The 12,273-nt window shown below is 42.2% G+C and overlaps 3 non-coding genes across 3 annotated transcripts; all 3 read right to left on the bottom strand.

Annotated features, from left to right (window-relative positions):
- Positions 1-2,715: 2,715 nt before the first annotated feature.
- Positions 2,716-2,788, bottom strand: trnaf-gaa (transfer RNA phenylalanine (anticodon GAA)). The gene has a single exon. It is a non-coding gene; the product is annotated as a tRNA-Phe (tRNA).
- An 84-nt stretch (positions 2,789-2,872) lies between these two features.
- trnai-aau (transfer RNA isoleucine (anticodon AAU)) lies at positions 2,873-2,946 on the bottom strand. The gene has a single exon. It is a non-coding gene; the product is annotated as a tRNA-Ile (tRNA).
- A 7,006-nt stretch (positions 2,947-9,952) lies between these two features.
- Positions 9,953-10,026, bottom strand: trnai-aau (transfer RNA isoleucine (anticodon AAU)). The gene has a single exon. It is a non-coding gene; the product is annotated as a tRNA-Ile (tRNA).
- Positions 10,027-12,273: the final 2,247 nt, after the last annotated feature.

Here is a 12,273-nt window from a genome sequence, read left to right as displayed (position 1 = left end):
TGTTGGTATTTCGTGATTCATATTTTTGTTGTTTTTTGTTATATCTGTGTGAAAGAGATTCAAAGCACAGATTTCTTGCGGTAACATTCATATGAACAGATTTAGAAAACATAATGTACATTAAAGTACATGGGATGGTTTTTCACACATAGACATGAATAATCAATGTATGAATCTCAACAGTGGTGACATTAAATGAAAAGCTTCATGTTGCAATGCATGCTGGGAATCATGGATGAGTTTTGAACTATGATGGTACCCAGAATGCATTGAGTTTATCTGAATAGTTTGTTAGTTATCACCATTGTTGAGATGAACAGGCTGATCTTGATGGTGTGCAGTAATCTCATGGTCGTTATCATTTTTAATGTTCATGAGGTGTTTTAAGTCTTCATAATATCACTTAACACTGTAATGTCTGGGAGCATCACACAAGCACTTATAACCAGTGAATACATGAATGGAGACAGAGCCAGTAGATGATGACTCTCACAATCAGAAAGAACAAAAATCACTTTCTCTCAGCTTGTTATCAGCCATAAAAGCTAAGAAAACCTGAAGGTAAAGCAAAGAGTCAAGAGCCCAAGTAAAGCAAACACTGATCAGCATAATGGTGACTAAACAACAACCTCAACATCTGAACTTGTGTTATTGTCAATAAGATCTTTTGTAAACGCACAAGAGAAATAAAGTGAAGGTGGTGTTGTAATAAGTGAAGGTGGTGATGGTGTTTGTAGAGTTTCATGAGGATTTCTCACAGAAAACACTGGTTGCAGAATCTTAGAACTACAGAATTTCTCTGTTATTTCACAGTCAGTTTGTTCAGATCACGTCACTTCAGTTCACAGTGTAGACTTATTTGTGATGCTCAATGTTTGGCACCCTGTGCTGCCGTGCACTTCACTATTTCTTTCCACTGACATCTCTGTAGAATTAAACTGTAAATAACCTTCACATATACTGTGAAAAACTGTGAAGGACTTTCCCACAATTCCCTGTTTAACTCTGCACAACATGTCATATTTCATTCATCACTTAGTTTCTTATATATTGTTTAGTTTTAGCAGCTGTGTACATGTGAGTGTTTTTAACATTATAAGTTGTTTAGTTAATGTTTATACTATCATTTTCAGTAACGTGTGTTACCCTGATGGTGTTTTGTGTTTGTGTATAAGACACAGAGCACATCTCTATATAAGAGAGCTAAAGCTCTATGGTCTGTCCACTTTTGAGTCTTCATGTGGTTGTGCAGTCTAACATCTCAAAGTCTTTGCTTCTTTTACACAATTAAACAAAATAGAATAATATTAGCAGTTGTGTAAACAACTCAATTAACAAAGTACTTGTTTAAAAGTAGTAAAACACACAAATAAAGTTTTGTCAGTGTACTTTTAAAGTTTGAATACTGTTGCTTTTTCATTTTACCAATTTATAAATTCAACCATTTTTTGAACAGTTTTAACACGAATCATTTGGTACTACAGTGAAAACATGTTATTTTATTGTATGGTAGACACATGTTTTCTTATGTTACAGTTTAAACACGTGACCTCAGTCAGGGTGTAGCGTTATTTCTGTTAATGGTAAACCTTTGGCACCCTGTGCTGCCATGCATTTCACCATTATTTTACCTCTAATTTTTTTACAGTGTGGCTGTGGCACTTTATTTGTTGTGGAGCTGTTGACACTGACTGCATTTATTTTTCAACTTCCGATTGTAAGGCCTACCGGAGGTGTGGGAGAAAGGAGCTCAGCAGGAGCAATCGGTTTGGATGCACATATATGTGGGGTCAAAACCACATACACAAGTGGGTCCTTGGCAGGGCTGGGGCCGGTGACAGTAGGCAAAGGGACAGGGGTAGGTGAAGATGTCTGCTGAGGGAACAATTGCCTCTGAGCTGGCAACCTTGGGCAGACAGACTGCAGAGAATGGGTGTGCTGGGCCGGAGCTGCAGACTTCCTCTTGACCACTGCTAGTCCTGCTGTACTTTGAGGCAAGTGGTATTGATGTTGAGGGCCAGGCTGTGGTGGTGCAGCAGTGGGGCGCACCTGTACTGGTGGGAGGGGTACAGGAGCAACAGGAATGGAGGCAGGCAAGTTGACCCCTTGCAGCAGAATATTACATCCCTGCCTCTTCAGTCGCTTGTTGTGCCACAGAGTAGAGCTCTGCATGACTGCACCATTACCCAGGATCAGCTGTCTGATCTTGCTGTAGTCTCTGAGAATTAGAGTCCATCTAGACAGCAACCGGGAAATCTACTGACACAGTATGATAAAAAAATGTGACAGGAATAATTACCAGTTGTTGCTCAAGTGCAGCTGTAGTGATATTAGATGCAGGCCTTGAAGGTCCAGCAGTGGCCTGGAGAGCGGTGGGAGTTCGATTGACGGCTGAGCTGGTGGTGGCAGTTGATGGACCAGAGGACGGGTCCAGTAGCCCAACGGTTGGGTCCAAATCAGCATCTTCAAAGCCCTCATCTTCCAACTCTTCCTGTGTGCCTACATCTTCCAGCATCTGCTCAGTCCCCTCTGAGTCAGGCTGGACATCCTGCAACGCCCTCCCTGTCCGGCGGTATTGGTAATTTATACCTATTAGCTCCCCTGGGACAGACAACAAAAATTTAAATAGATGAAAATTTTCTTTTCCGAAAATTCATAAAAAGATCATTCTACTTAATGCATATAGAAAATAGCCTCATGATGGAAAGTAACGCTTGCCAAAAGCCGGGATCGAACCAGGGACCTTTAGATCTTCAGTCTAACGCTCTACCGTCTGAGCTATTTCGGCCATGTCAACTTGCGCAGTCCTGTCCGTGAACGACCCCAGGCGCAGTAGCCATGAGCGATGGACAGGATGCAAGAGAAAAGTCAATGGCCCGTACAGGGATCGAACCCGCGACCTTGGCGTTATTAGCACCACGCTCTAACCAACTGAGCTAACCGGCCCACGAGGCTCATGCTTTCACGTTCCGGATTGCCATAATGCTCTTTGAGTGTCGTACCGTTAAGTGGCAGGCCTAAAGCAGGGCTCGTCCGGGATTTGAACCTCTTGCACCCAAAGCGAGAATCATACCCCTAGACCAACGAGCCGAGCGGTGTGGCGCTATTGTGATGTTCAGCCTGGTGGGAAAGGTCTTTCCACCACCTGTGTGCCCCGTTTCATTGAGCAGAGACAACGCGCGTCTTTCGCAGACAACGTCGTTGAATTAGCTCAAATGGTAGAGAGCTCTCTTAGCATGCGAGAGGTAGCGGGACCGACGCCTGCATTCTCCACATCAGTGGCTTTTGGAGCCTCCTTCATGCCTTCGTGCGTCTTAGCGCGTCTTAGCCCTCCCTATGCTACCTGTCGAGGCTCACCGCTGCAGAAAAAGGTCTTCGTGTTGATTCCTGCTCATATGTTCAGTCACAAAACGCCATCAGGGTCCGGTGTCACTCCTCGCTTTGGCACCTCGACACACATGACAAGAGTCTCCCATATGGTACGTGCATTGCTTTTACTCAGAGCAACGTGATGCAGGAGCTTCACATCCAAAGACAATCGAGTTGTCACTTAAGATTCCCCACGTTTTCTTGCAGTGTTACTTCCTTTTTCAATAAGCCAGTGTGCTGTGGTGAGTCTCTTTGCGCTTTCCTGTAGTTTCTTGAAAAGCGTTATCCACCCTGAGTGTTGAGCAATTGTCAAAATAAGTCCTTAGCCCTGGGCATGAAAAATCTCTCTGCACAAATGTTTTTTTTTTAGTGTGTTTGTTTGCAATCATATTAACGTTTCAGACATGGGCAATTTGTTCTGCTGTTCCCTCCATCTTCTATGTGGTTCATCGTTCCACGAGTACAACCCTACACCTGCACGTAAACATGGATGAACTTCACTCGTGCTTCATTGACAGCGCATACGAACCCGGTGTCGAGCGAGAGTAAAGGCAGCTCGGTCTGGTGACGGCAAAGAGCTCTGCTCTAACGAGAGCAAAGCGACGGACAGAGTAACACTTGCCGAGTTTAGGGGCCGTTTTCCCGGAGAGGCATCGTACTGACACCACAAGGGGTGTCAAAGTGCTGCGGGCGTGGACCATCGCGCCACAAAATGCCTACTCATCCCCTCACCACCTAATCTTCATCACCGCATGCACGAGGAGCCTTTCGCTTCCACCTGACCGCCTAACTCTGCCATAGTCTTCCTCACGTCCGCAGCACGCCTAGACTTGCTAGTTTGCTGTCCCTTGCTGCCTATTCGTGGCGCGACACCCAAAAGATGCCAAAACNGTGAATACACAGACTCCCTGTGAGTGACAGTACTAACAATAGGATGATTTCCAGAGTTATGTTTAACAGAATTTGAACTTTGCTGCCCCTTATAGTTTTGATTCTTCCCAGAACCATTCTGAGGACATGAAGCTGGAGAATGAGATCCTTTACACCGCCAACAGAATGTTTTTTTCGAAACATCTGATTCTGGAGCTGAAGCTGATAACGGAGTATTCTGCTGAACAGAAGCAGGATAACTTACTCTGGATTTCCAAGGTTTTTTCAGTTGATCATATTGTAACTGGTTTTCCTTGTCTTTTTCCAGTTGTTGACCCACACGGACTAGACCATCTACAGTAATAACCCCATTACTGCGAAGTTGACTGGCCATATGAGGATTAATGTTCTTCAGGATTAACTTTATGACTTCCTCCTCAGCAATTTGTGGCTTCCAACGTTTGCACAGAGCTCGGTACATGTAAGCAAAATCTCTTATGCTCTCACCTTCTTGCTGTACACGTGTTCTTACTCTCTCTGCTAACTCATAGTCATAGTCTTCTGACAGGAAAGCAGCAAGAAACTTGGATTCAAACACCTGCCAAGTAGTTGTTTCCAGTCGAGCCACATCCCACCAGTCTCTAGCTGTTCCATGGAGCGCATTCCTGAGGGTCGCCATTAATTCTTCATCTGTAAGTGGATGGAGAGCCATGAAATCATAACATTTCTCAAGAAAAATCAAAGGATCATCACAATCTTCCAGACGACCAAAGCAAGGGAACTGAATTTTAATGGGCTGTTTTCCCAGAAAACGTCCTCTACCTTCCACAATGGTAGTAGCAAATTCATTAGCCGGATTTAATTCAGAATCGGCTAATCCTAATTGTACGGTAGAATGAAGTCGCTGCAACCTGGGGTTCAGCACTGGAATTTCCACCACATTAGCAGATGGGTAAAGAATGGTTTGCACAGAAGCATTGGCTTTCATGGACTTCTGTTGCGGTAATTTACAAACTTCCCTGTCCAGAGATAATTGTTGAAGATGTTGTTTACGCTGATGTAATTCAGTCTGTAAAGTTTGATTTGAACTTGGCCCAGAAATAAAGTTATTCATTTGCTGAGTGCATTGATCAGTTGCCTTTTGAATACGATCCAACGTAGCAGCCATGGGACAGTTATTGATTCAATGGCTGAATAATAAAATTTTCACAGGGGTAGTGTATTTACTTAAGCACAAAAAGACCTGAAAATACAGAAAATCATAAAGAAGGGTGTTCACACTGCTTTATGTAAAACACATATGTAAAATATAAACATTAGACATTGCTTTACCTCTAGAATTGCATGACAGAGTTTTCTGCCAGTCGTGTCCCTCAAAAATTTCGCATGAGTGGATCTCCCTCATCAACAAAGTCAAAAATTCACGTGTAGGACCACCTTCGTCAGCAGCTCCCTCACCAACTCCATCATCATCTCTAAACACAACATCTAATTTTGCCCCGGGGTTAAATCTCTGACGTCTAAAGGCTCTAATAGCACTTTCCAAGATGTTGCCTCTTGTTGTATTTATTTGGTTGGAAGCAGGTGCAAATGTAAAATCCACTGTGCTTAACATTTGAGTTAATAATGACTTCAGATCCACACTAAAAACAAGATAAATTAAACTTAATGTTAGTTGTTATTATATTGTAACAATAGTAAAATATGTCAAACAACAATATCATATCACTTACTCATCCTCATCTTCTTCCCAGATATTAATATCTTCAAGGAGATCAGGGGAATGGAAGGCCACTGGTGGGGCTTGAGAGGAGGCCACTGGTGCTGCTGGAGACAAGGCCACTGGTGCTGCCTGGAGAGAAGAGCACTGGTGGGGCTGGAGAGGAGGCCACTGGTGCTGCTAAAGAGAAGGCCACTGGTGGGGCTGGAGAAAAGGCCACTGGTGCTGCCGGAGAGAAGGCCACTGGTGCTGCTGGAGACAAGGCCACTGGTGCTGCTGGAGAGAATGACACTGGTGGGGCTGGAGAGGAGGCCACTGGTGCTGCTGGAGACGAGGACACTGGTGCAAGTGCAGAAGTAGTCTAAAAAAAATTAACAACTGATGGATTAATTGTAATTTATATGTAAACCATGTAAAGAAACCAAGAAATTAATTATATGTTTCCTTACATAAAACTAATTGTATATCGAGTAAAGAATGACACAAAATCAAATACTGGACACATTGTTTCTATGCAAGAGTAATTAAAGACAAAAAAACAAAGTATTACTGCTAAATTACCTTTTCTTTTATGTACAGTGCTGATCTTCCTAACTGCCCACTACCAATTATTGCTGCTGGTGTTTTTACTTCAAGACATAGTGGAGAAACCAGTCTTTGTGCATCAACCCTGCACAACTCAAACTCCCCCCCTTGAAGTTGTGGAAACGTGCTTCGGAGAGTTTCTGCAANGCAAGGGAACTGAATTTTAATGGGCTGTTTTCCCAGAAAACGTCTTCTACCTTCCACAATGGAAGTAGCAAATTCATTAGCCGGATTTAATTCAGAATCGCTCAATCCTAATTGTAGGTAGAATGAAGTGCTGCAACCTGGGGTTCACCACTGGAATTTCCACCACATTAGCAGATGGGTAAAGAATGGTTTCACAGAAGCATTCTTTCATGGACTTCTGTTGCGGTAATTTACAAACTTCCCTGCCAGAGTTAATTGTTGAAGATGTTGTTTACCTGATTTAATTCAGTCTGTAAAGTTTGATTTGAACTTGCCCAGAAATAAAGTTATTCATTTGCTGAGTGCATTGATCAGTTGCCTTTTGAATACGATCCAACGTAGCAGCCATGGGTTCTATAACAGTATTGAAATCCTTTAAGACCTCTGAATGTTGATTTTTTAGTCACCAATGCAGCATGTTATTAAACTCCTTCCTGAAGTATTCAAACTGATTACTCATTAGCAGTTTAATTTCGATTGTTTGTTTTTCTGATGCAGCATTTACATTCATAGTAAAAGTGTCTACAACCTTCTTTAACTCTCCCATTTCCGTCAAAAAAGTGTCCTTCAAACTTTTATACTGGGATTGTGTCATTTTTCTCAATTGCTGAAGTGTCAGAGTATCTAGAAATCTAGTATCTCCCAATGTGGTTTTCGAGATTGGAGATAATGGAGGTCCGAGATCCAAGCTTCCCGTTAAATCCATATCCAGCAGAGTATCCTGAGTTGAAAAAGCCTGGAATTCTTGTAAATTGAGTAAACATGGTTGAAACTCCTCTTGATCAGAAGCCATCAAGTCCACAAGATCATCTTTCAAAGCAACTTTATCAGTCCAGGTTGATAGCCATTTCCCTCCATTTCATACATGATTCAGCTTGAGTATCTAGCCACTTTTGCTAAAACTTAATAGGCTGTGCAAGCATTACTAATTGTTTTAAACAATGAATTTAAAGTATTCTATTCCACTTGAGATTTCCTGTCTCACAACTAATCATAATATTCCTAAATTTGTACCCATCTGGGGTTGCCAATTTTTTTATGTAAACGTTCTTTTATTTGGTTGATTATTTATTTTTATTTACTGTCTGTTACTGGGTGGTCTCAAGAGGCAGAGTTTACTGTCATTTTAATCCAAGCTTCAATACTTTTACTTTTGAAGATTGAACTCTACAAAGCCTAATGTTAAAAACGTTACAAAGGCCTATGTATTGAATAAACAGCTTCAAGAAGATCTCATCATTGATTCGCACAGTTCTTGTTTCAGTGTTCACCCAGCACCACACAACTTTTGATCTGTTGCCCTCTTGGCCGGCGCTTTAGAGCACCAAACACCAGGACTTCCAGACACAGAAGCAGCTTCTTCCCCCAGGCAATCTCCCTCCTAAACAGATAACTGCTCCTTAAGAGCAATATTCCACTTCCACTACTCCTATAGTGTGCACTACTGTGCCTTATTATATCTACATCTTATGTATACATGTATATAACACTACCTCTACTTACTAAATTATCCATTTGCACAAGTGTACATACAATCTGTTAATATGTATATTCTACTATTACTACCCTGTACAATGTCTCTTATATGTTATTACCCCCATTTTCTGTAAAATAGTCTTTATTTTATATATGCACAATTTAGAATCTTTTAGACTGTAAATCGTATTATAATGTATTGTCATTGTGTTGAATGTCTGTACTAGAAGCTTCCAACACCAAAGACAATTCCTTGTGTGTGCAAGCACACTTGGCAATAAAAGCTCTTCTGATTCTGATTCTGATTCTGATTCTGATATAAATATTCACCGACCCTGTAGTTATGAGTTAGAACATTCTTAACTTTTGCAAATAAACAGTTTTTTGACAGAGAGAGGAAACAAAACATTGAACATAATAAATCACATTATTCAACTTTCGAATCTGTGTATTCAATGTTCGAAGTTCAGCAAGCATACCAAACATAATAAAGACAGAGGAAAAGAGAGCAGCCAGTTCATCAGCATTTGTCCAGAATATAAGCAATGTAATCCAGCAAAGAAAAATAGTTCAGTTCTGTTCACCCAGCAAAAATGACTGTTCAATAGTCGATGTGGCAAAAAGAACAATCATAATAATATCATCAGGCATCAACAGTATCCACAACCGCCGTATTTTACTCACGAATCACGACCTGAGTTTTGTAGAAAGTCCGATTCATTTCCGTGGCTCTACAACTCCTTGAGTATTCAGAGAATAGTGTTCAGACTTCCACTCCGTCAGAATACACACTTGCTCGACGGTATCCATACAGCATTTAAACAACAATCAGTCTGGCACTCCGTGCAGGGTGATAATCCAGTAAGAAGTCATTAGCTCACTGTAATCGCCAACAGATTTAACTTTCACTGCGGTTAAAATAACAAAAGACCGAGTGAGTCTACAAAGGGATCTCAGCGAGATACCGCTTGCCACTTGGCAGTCGCCATTTTGAACACCGGATGTCCATTCTTAATAAAGGTACATCCGTGAGTGGAACTTGCACCGTAACCAACCAAATAACAGAAACTGCTACATAAAATTACTAATGCTGCATAAATTTAAAGATATAATTGAGGTAAATATCAATGAAAACGAATAGTGATTAATACTTTTTGGTGACATAACTGGTGATAAAAGACATTTCTAATAATAAAAAATAATAGATTCAAAAGAACTGCATAAATGCTGATTTACTTTATTTTTCATAGTGACATCTTCACAACGTGGCGTCCTGCCGTGACCCGGATTCAAACCAGGGTTGCTGCGGCCACAACGCAGAGTACTAACCACTATACGATCACGGCAAGCCACCGGCCCTCCGGCAATGCTGGAGGACGCCCCGAAAAAGGGAGAAGTTCCGGTGAGAGGTCCCACTGAGATTTGGACTCGGATCGCTGGATTCAGAGTCCAGAGTGCTAGCCATTACACCATGTAACCCGGTGTCAAGCTGTTGCCGACCCGCCAGATCGCAGAGTAAAGGCCGCTCGGTCTGGTGACAGCAAAGAGCTCTGCTCTAACGAGAGCAAAGCGACAGACAGAGTAACACTTGACGAATCCCGGGATCGAACCAGGGACCTTTAGAGCTTCAGTCTAACACCCTCCGATCTGAGCTATTTAGGCCACGTCGACTTGCTCAGGCCTGTCCGCGAACGACCCCAGGCGCAGTAGCCATGAGCGATGGACAGGATGCAAGAGGAAAGTCAATGACCCGTACGAGGATCGAACCCGCGACCTTGGCGTTATTAGCACCATGCTCTAACCAACTGAGCTAACCGGCCACGAGATCATGCTTTCAAGTCCTGGATTGCCATAGCGCTCTTTGAGCGTCGTACCGTTAGGTAGAAGGACTAAAGCTGGGCTTGTCCGGGATTTGAACCCGGGTCCTCTCGCACCCAAAGCGAGAATCATACCCCTAGACCAATGAGCCAAGCGGTGTGGCATAATTATGATGTCCAGCCCCGTGGGAAAGGTATTTCCACTGCCTGTGAGCCCCGTTTCATTGAGCTGAGGCAACGCGCGATTTTCACAGACAACGCTGGGGAATTAGCTCAAATGGTAGAGCGCTCGCTTAGCATGCGAGAGGTAGCGGGACCGACGCCTGCATTCTCCATGTCAGTGGCTTTTAGAGCCTCCATCACGCCTTCGTTCGTCTTAGCCCTCCCTATGCTACCTGTCGAGGCTCACCGCTGGAGAAAAAGGTCTTCGTGTTGATTCCTGCTCATATGTTCATTCACAAAACGCCATCAGGGTCCGGTGTTGCTCCTCGCTGTGGCACTTCGACACACATGACAAGAGTCTCCCATATGGTACGTGCATTGCTCTTACACAGAGCAACGTGATGCAGGAGCTTCACGTCCAAAGACAATCGAGTTGTCACTTAAGATTCCACACGTTTTCTTGCAGTGTTACTTGCATTTTCTATAAGCCAGTGTGCACGTGTGCTGTGCTGCGTCTCTTTGCGCTTTCCTGTAGTTTCTTGAAAATCGTTATCCACCCTTAGTGTTGAGCAATTGTCAAAATAAGTCCTTAGCCTGGATAAATTCTCGCACATGGTAGCCACAGGAACTTCCTGTCAGCCCAGGTTCACATGAACCGGATATCTTGCACCCTTCCAGACAGGTATGTCCCATGCCATTATTCGCACTCAATACCTCAATAATAGTTATACTTAATTGTATATTATGCCGTACTGTTTTAATTGCTAGCAAGTTTTTAATAAAGATAGTACTACAGCCGGGATCATAAGCACATATCAAAATGTTGTGGCACACAGTAAATAACAGTATTATATTGTGCAAATTATAATGTATCTTTTACAGTAATAAACTGTTGTTGCAGATTACAGTAGGTATGTATGTAAAATTACAGCTATGTGCTGGCAAATATAGCTGCCAGTTGTTTACTGTAATTAACAGGGAAATTTTTACAGTGTATGTCATTCGTTCATATACAGGGTTGTATGCATTTATGTTTTGGTGTCAATTTGAAACGTTTTAGAAAAGTAAACAATCTTGAAAGTAAAAAACTTGTAAAATAAATATGTTTCTTACAGTTTTTGCTTGTAATCTGGGCTCTGCTGCATCCTTTGCTCCGACTAAGCACTGAAGGAAGGTTCTTTGAGGGGGCAGGGAACTTTCCTCAATATCTAAACAGCAGCACTTGAACCTCCGCAGCTGCAGCAATCTCAGGATAGTGGTTTGTTGGTCCAGGACCATCTCTACTTTGGTTAATACCTCCCTCAGCATGGCTATGACAAAGAAGATAAAATATTAAAAAATTATATACACACTTATAAACTATTTAACTTATTTCATAGCTTTTATCCTTATCTATAAAAATTATATTCCTGAGGCGAAATAACCATTGGCTCTTACCCGTTTCTGAGGATTGCTGGGGCATGCCTCGGACTGTCTGACCCCCTGGCAATGCTACAGGAAACCTGTAAAGATTCAGACCAGTTGTCACAAAATAATATACAACAAAAAAGGTCAATCAAAAACAAACCACAAAAGAATATACTTACGTGGAATTATTGTCCTATCGGCTCCCAGTTCTGCAGCATTCTGTGAAGGAGTCATGTGGTGTTGCTGGTGCCGCTGCTTCTGCTGGTAAAGTGGTGGCTGGGGTGACTGTAGGAAAGTTTATGATGGGGGCAGGTGGATGACTTGTTTAGGCTGGTGGGGCATACTCCTCCTCTGAGTCCAACAAACAACAAGCCTGACCTCCAGGAGGGCCATTCCGGACACTTTCCTATTTTAATAAAAAACTAGAATTAATCAAAATTAAATAAAAACATTGTGCATCTATTGACTATATTGCCCAATTCTACAATATTTCACGAAAACTAAGTCATTAAATATGGCCTCAAAGTGATCTGGTGAACAATTACGTTTTACGCCTTGGTGGTCTTTGCCCAGAAACTTACGATATGTTATTAAAGTTTATGGATTATTTGAACGGGGACTATTGTGTTGAAAGTCCAAAATAGAGTTTCAATTCAGCTTTTTTATCGCTTTCTGCTGTGA

This window comes from Triplophysa rosa, linkage group LG1 (genome assembly GCF_024868665.1).
Source record: "Triplophysa rosa linkage group LG1, Trosa_1v2, whole genome shotgun sequence".
Taxonomy (NCBI): domain Eukaryota; kingdom Metazoa; phylum Chordata; class Actinopteri; order Cypriniformes; family Nemacheilidae; genus Triplophysa; species Triplophysa rosa.
This window is presented reverse-complemented; position numbering and strand designations above follow the sequence as displayed.